Source organism: Pongo pygmaeus, chromosome 21, assembly GCF_028885625.2.
Source record: "Pongo pygmaeus isolate AG05252 chromosome 21, NHGRI_mPonPyg2-v2.0_pri, whole genome shotgun sequence".
Taxonomy (NCBI): domain Eukaryota; kingdom Metazoa; phylum Chordata; class Mammalia; order Primates; family Hominidae; genus Pongo; species Pongo pygmaeus.
The window spans coordinates 66,592,393-66,599,786 of NC_072394.2; positions in this window are offsets into that span (position 1 = coordinate 66,592,393).

The window sequence follows — 7,394 nt, forward strand, 5'->3', positions numbered from 1 at the left end:
CTAGGATTTCACGTAAAGGAGGCCCTAAGCACGTGGTCTTTTGTGTGTGGCTTCTCTCACTTAGCATCTTGCTTTTGGGATTCATCCTGTAGCGGCGGCCTTGTCTTCCCACCGTAGGGATGAGCGACACCCTGTAACAGCGGCCTTGTCTTCCCACCATAGGGATGAGCCATGGTTCGCTTATCCACTCGCCAGCTGATGGATACTTGGTTTTCTCAGCTTTGCGAATGCTGCTGCTACAAAGGTTTGAGGTGAGTCTTCATGCAGACGTGTTTCATCTCTTTTGGGTAAATACCTGGGAGCCGGACGCTGAGTCACGCTACGTCTCCTTTTCTGAATCTCTTTTTTTTTTTTTCTTTGAGACACAGTCTCTCTCTGTCACCCAGGCTGGACTGCAGTGGCGTGATCTCGGCTCACTGCAACCTCCTCTTCCCGGGTTCAAGCAATTCTCCTGCCTCAGCCCCCCAAGTAGCTGGGATTACAGGTGCTCGTCACCACGCCCGGCTAATTTTTTTGTATTTTTAGTAGAGACGGGGTTTCACCATATTGGCCAGGCTGGTCTCAAACTCCTGACCTCGTGATCCACCCACCTCGGCCTCCCGAAGTGCTGGGATTACAGGTGTGAGCCACCGCGCCCGGCCTGAATCTCTTTATATGTTTTGGTCACCCCATGACTGCATCCCTAAGAGCAAGGACCTTGCCTGTGCTGCTTGCTGCAGTGACCAGAGCTCAACACGACTGCTCGCCCGGAGGATCTTCTGAATAGACATTCACCCACTGGGTGAACGGGTGGATGGCAGCGGTGCCAGGACGGTGGGTCCTGGTGATGCTAATGGGGAAGTGATGATGGGCTGGAGGCACCCCCGAAGATGCTGACAGTGACTGCGGTAAATGAGGTGGCAGCGACCGCGGCTGTCAGCAGTGATGCAGCTGTGGTTGGGTGATCGTAATGGGGAAGACCTCACACAGGCTGGAGACGCCTCCTTCATCCCTCCTTGAAACTAAACTCACCTGGGGAGATGTCATGTGGCTCCTCCACTGCCCCCTACTTCAGGCACCCACGCTCACTCAGACCTCGGAGCCAGCTGTCACCAAAACCCACGCACTCTGAAATGACTACTTCCAGTTTCCCCCTCTATGGTGCAACTGTCCCCCTCCCCGGCTGTCACACCTCACCAAGTGCTTCACTCCAGGACAACCCTCCTTTCTCCAAAACAGGCGGCCTTCCCCTTTCTTTGGCTTCCTTCTTATCCAGTTCAGATTTTGTGGTCCACTCTTAGTCATTCTCTCGAAAATGTGGGAAGTCTTCAAATGTCCCTCCTTTTGTGGCACCCTTCTGAGAACTTCAGCCTTGCCAGCACCTAAACCACTGCCCATTGTGGGGAAAATCAAGCCAGGAAGATGGGGGCCACCCAAAACCCATGTCTGGACGCTCTGCTGCACCCCGCTCCTGGGGAGTCCACACCTGGCAAACGGAGACGTCTATCCACTCAGTCCCCTCCGGACTTAGTCTCTGGATGGTTTGTATGTTAAGCTGTTCCCTGCCTTCCAGCCTTCCCACCAGCATTTACCACCCATTACCTCGCTGACATGCAGACAGGAGCCGAGAAATGTTTAGCTGAGAAATTTTCAGGAGCTTCTTAGAAGTGGCTTCCTTTCAGTGGGGCGCGGTGGCTCATGCCTGTAATCCCAGCACTTTGGGAGGCAGAGGTGGGGGGATCACGAGGTCAAGAGATTGAGACCAGCCTGGCCAACATGGTGAAACCCCATCTCTACTAAAAATACAAAAATTAGGCCAGGCATGGTAGCTCACGCCTGTAATCTCAGAACTTTGGAAGGCCGAGGTGGATGGATCACAAGGTCAGGAGTTCAAGACCAGCCTGACCAACATGCTGAAACCCCGTCTCTACTAAAGATATAAAAATTAGCCGGGTGTGGTGGCGTGTGCCTGTAATCCTAGCTACTGGGCAGGCTGAGGCAGGAGAATCGCTTGAACCTGGGAGGAGGAGGTTGCAGTGAGCCGAGATCGCGCCACTGCACTCCAGCCTGGGTAACAGGGCGAGACTCCGTCTCAAAAAAAAACAAAAACAAAAACAAAAATTACCCGGGCATGGTGGCACACGCCTGTAGTCCCAGCTACTCAGGAGGCTGAGGCAGGAGAAGCACTTAAATGAGGGAGAGGGAGGTTGCAGTGAGCCGAGATGGTGCCCCTGCACTCCAGCCTGGTGACAGAGTGAGACTCCGTCTCAAAAAAAAAAAAAAAAATTGGCTTCCTTTCCAACTCCTTGCACCAGTTTGCGAAGCCCTACCCATCTCCCCACTCCCCATCCCTAGCCTCATTCCTCCTGGTCCCTAAGGTCCCAGCCACTCTGGTCTCTGTTCTTATTCCTTCAGCACCAGGTCCTCTCCCAGGGTCAGCCCCAACTCCACAGCCTAATTCATAGGGTGAATTCCTACCCATCTCTCTGGTCTCAGCTCCTGATCCACCTCCCCTCCAGGATGGCAGCTGCTGGTGTTTGCTTCCTGCAAAACCCTTCTTGGCTGGGCGCAGTGGCTCACGCCTATAATCCCAGCAATTTGGGAGGCCGAGGTGGGCAGATCACGTGAGGTCAGGAGTTCGAGACCAGCCTGGCCAACATGGTGAAACCCCGTCTCTACTAAAAATACAAAAATTAGGCCGGGTGTGGTGGCTCACACTTGTAATCCCAGCACTTTGGGAGGCCAAGGTGGGTGGATCACCTGAGGCCAGGAGTTTGAGACCAGCCTGGGCAACCATGGCCAACATGGTGAAACCCCGTCTCTACCAAAAATACAAAAATTAGGCCAGGCATGTTGGCTCATGGCTGTAATCCCAACACTTTGGGAGGCTGAGGTGGGAGAATCACCTGAGGTCAGGAGTTGGTGGCGCGAGTCTGTAATCTCAGCTACTCGGGAGGCTGAGGCAGGAGGATTGCTTGAACCCGGGAGGCAGAGGTTGCAGTGAGCAGAGGTCGTGCCACTGCACTCCAGCCTGGGCAACAGAACAAACTCTGTCTCAAAATAAATAAATAAACAACATTAAAACATAAAATAGGCCAGGCTCAGTGGCTCATGCCTGTAATCCCAGCACTTTTGGAGGCCGAGGCGGGTGGATCACCTGAGGTCAGGAGTTTGAGACCAGCCTGGCCAACATGGTGAAACCCCGTCTCTACTAAAAATACAAAAATTACCCGGGTGTGGTGGCGGGCACCTGTAGTCCCAGCTACTTGGGAGGCTGAGGCAGGAGAATGGCTTGAACCCGGGAGGCGGAGCTTGCAGTGAGCTGAGATCGCGCCACTGCATGCCAGTCTGGGCGACAGAGCGAGATTCCGTCTCAAATAAATAAATAAATAATAAAAATAAAATAAAACCCCTCTTTGGGTTAAACCCCTACTTGCTCAGGGCAAGTACCCTGAGGGCAAGGATGGGACCGGCCAGTGCTTTGCCCAGCCCAGCAGGCCCGTGACACAGGTCTGCTGAATGAATGATTCCTGTTAAGGATGGTAAAGGGGGAAGGTGGGGAGGGTGGGGACATCAGGTCATTACCAGATGCAGAGAATGACTGAGGCAGGGAGAACTGCCTTCATGCTGCCCTCCTAGTGTCCATGGCAGGAGACCACCCAGGCCCAGAAGGACATCAGCTGGTGGAAGGGGAAGCCCACCTGGAATGTGAGGGGTTCCAGCCACCCTCACCCTCCTGGTCCCAGCCTCCTCTCAGGTCAGCCACCCTCACCCTCCTGGTCCCAGCCTCCTCTCAGGTCAGCCACCCTCACCCTCCTGGTCCCAGCCTCCTCTCAGGTCAGCCACCCTCACCCTCCACTCAGGTCAGCCACCCTCACCCTCCTGGTCCCGGCCTCCTCTCAGGTCAGCCACCCTCACCCTCCACTCAGGCCAGCACAGCCTGGGACTTTCCGGGGGCTGAGCGGCTGACCAGGAGCCTTTGCTGGGGCGTCCAGGGCACCCGGGCACTTCCTGCAAGGCCTCCCTCCTTGCAGCCCCAGCTCCTGGCCTGCTCCTTCCTCCTCCGCCCCAGGGGCTTTCCGCAAAGCCTGAGGCCTGCTATTTTTAGCTGAGGGAGAGGGCCCAGTTCCTGGCCCCACTACCGCCCTGAAGGAGCTGGGGCTAAACTGGGGCTGGGGTTGGGTCTAGGGGTTGGGGGAGAGGCTGCAGTCCCCAGCCCAGGCACACCTGGGGTGCAGAGGGGACGCTGCAGGCTGGGCTCCCAGCCCAGTTGGTGGACCAGGCGCTTACCCTGGGGATTAGGGCCTGGGTGGGCTGCCGCCCACTTCCTGTGGCCGCACCCCAGCACTTCAAAGGCTGCTGGCCGCCCTGTGGTCAATCCAGGCTCCCACGCAGATGGAGGGGCTGGGCGGGCACACGCACCCCTGGCAGCTGGCCCCCCCTCCCCTCAGGGCAGCTTCAAAGCAGCAGGGGTGGGCAGCCCCCGTGATTAGCACGGATCCCAGGGCTGGGACGGGAGACACAAGGCGGTAATGGAGGTCCCGGCAGAGCCCCTCCTCTGCTCCTATGCTCCCCGTCCCACTGCCTTCCTGGGTTGGCTCAGGGCAAAGGCCCAGGTACCTTCCTGGCCCCCGGATCCTGTCTTGAGGCAGGGGCCACCTTTAGGGGTACCTGTGTATCTGCTCGGTGCCCGTGGGTTTCGGCGGCCTGGCCATGGAGTCAGTCCCAGTTAGAGAAGCCACGGAACCATGGTGGGGGCACCCCTGCAGGACCCCTCAGGACAGCCTCTCTTACTCCTTTCCTCTCTTCCTTCCTCCCCACTTTCCAACTGGAAGTGGGGCTGGAGGGGAGGGGCCATAAAGAAGAAGGGGCTCCCTGTCCAGGCCTCCGGGCTGTGGTGGGCTTGACCTGACGCCAGCTCCCCAGGGACGGCCTGGGCGGAGGTATTGGGGGCAGGGACCTAGAAGCAGCTGCCCCAGAGTCCGGCAGACGCTGAGAACAGAGAGTGCCTGGGGGGCGGGGGGCAGCTTTCAGGGTCCCCTGGGGTCAGCTCTGGGACAGTTGCCGTTTTTAATCTGCACAAGTGATTTAGAAGGAGCCGCCAGGGCTGCAACCTAGATCCGCTCAGAGCGAGCTCGGGAAGTGTGGGGAGGCGCGGCCCAAGAACTGTGCCCTTCCCCCCGAGCTGTGGCCGCAGGGCAGTGGGGACCCCGGACGAAGCTTCCCCCCCAGCTGTGGCCACAGGGCAGTGGCGACCCCGGATGAAGCTTCCCCCTCTCCTGCCAGCCAGAACCTGGGTTCATGGCGACCCTGCATGTCCGAGGTCTGTCCATCCCGCCCCAGACTGGCTCTCCCCTCCCCTCCCCTCCTCCTCCACTCTCAGGCGTCCAGGGACCGTCGCCCAGCCCGGCTGCAGGGCCGGAGGCTCCCCCAGATCTAGGGCCTTGAAGGAGCCCCGGTGCCTGAGCTCACAGCTGAAAGCCCTAGCGGATGCCGGCTTTCGGCCCACCCACCCGGCAGCTGGGAGCCACGCACCCCAGGAAGGAAGGGCTGGGGGTGGGCTGCGCATCCAGCTCGCCGGGGTCCCCACCAGGACCTTGACTAGGCTGCCAGCGACCACCCCACCCCTGCTGACACAAGCTGGGCGCTCCTCCCTCGGTCTTTGGGCGCAGGGAGGGAGGGCTGGGTCTCCAGTCCTTCTGACCACTCCGCTGGCCTCCTGTGCCTGCTCGAGGCCCGTCCCCACCACCCACCACCCACCACCCGAGCTGTAGGTGCGGTGGAGGCAGGGAGGGGAGAAGGCGCAGAGGCACACGGGCCGTCGCCCTCGCCATGAGGGATTTTCGATGGTTCCACGACTTGGGGAAACCAGGAAAAAGGGGCAACTTCTGTGGCCTCCCATGGACTTGGCGCCCCTGGTGGAGTCGGAATCCCCACAAGAGACTCCTGTGGGGAAACACATCCTAGGCCCTCTGGGCTGGGCCCCTGGTCCACCTGGGACGCAGGCTGGAGAGGCCAAATGCAGGGGCCAGGAAGCACCAAACCGGCTCTTAGGCCAAGAGCCAAGGGACCCCCACCCTTTCCATCCATCCCCCAATCCAGGCCCAGCGTCATCTCCCCTCCTCCCCCACACCCAGGGCTGACTGTCCGAGATCCAGGCTGTGGTTTCCATCCGGTCACCACGCGCCCCCCAGGTGAGGGTCTCCGAGGGGCAACGCGTGAAAAGCCGGAGCGGATCGCCTCATGGGGCGGAATGGCTGCTGGTGCCGGCCTGGTCAGAGGCCGGGATCGGTATTTGCTGAATATACAACACAGAGGGACCAATAAAAATACAGAGAAAGGCACGGAGCCGCCAGCGTGGCAGAAGAGCCTGCAGAGAAGCTCCCTCAAAGACTCACAGGCGACACAACCACAACCTGTGGAAAAGCAACTGGGGCAAAGCTCTTGGCTTTAAGAATACCCCCTTGGGGCTGGGCGCGGTGGCTCACATCTGTCATCCCAGCACTTTGGGAGGCCAAGGTGGGCAGACCACGAGGTCAGGAGCTCGAGACCATCCTGGCTAACACGGTAAAACCCCATCTGTACTAAAAATACAAAAAATCAGCCGGGCGTGGTGGCGGGCGCCTGTAGTCCCAGCTTCTCGGGAGGCTGAGGCAGGAGAATGGCATGAACCCAGGAGACGGAGCTTGCAGTGAGCCGAGATCATGCCACTGCACTGGAGCCTGGGCGACAGAGCGAGACTCCATCTCAAAAAAAAAAAAAAAAAAAAAAGGAAAAATAGAAAAGTCCCTAGAAGCCACGGTCCTTGAACAAAAGTGCGCGATGCCCCGTGTCTGCAGTGGGGAGAGATCTGGAGCCCGTGTGTCCAGCGGCAGAAGTGGACACAGTGGTGCCAGGGCAGGAACTCCGGGGGGCATTTGCAGGCCTGTGCTGTGAGACTGCAGCGGTGCTCAGGACGCACCTCAGAGAAGAGCAAGCCTGCTGCAGACTGACATGAACACCAGGTCTGTTTCTGTACAAGCAAGTGACAGAAGACCCCTAGATAAGACTCTATGTACGTATATGTTTGTAGGCTAATGGAGGGTGAGAAAGACACGGTCCCGACTAGCAACTCTGGATATCTAGGAGGAGTGTGGAAAGAACAGTTAATCGCCTTACATCCCTGTGTCACTGCATATGATGAGAATGTTACATTTCGAATAACAAAAATGAGCACTTATATAAAAAACTGGCTATTGCAGTGAGAGAAAGGACCCTGCTCTAGGGTCTTCCAAGCCGGGGTGAGCCTGGGCCTTGAACATACCCTTCAAAGTGTGTGTATGGGGCCCAGGGGACGATCTACCATTTCTGCACTGGAGTCTGAAGAAATGGTGCAGACCGCCCCAGAAGAATTCAGCCTACATCACACAGGCCAG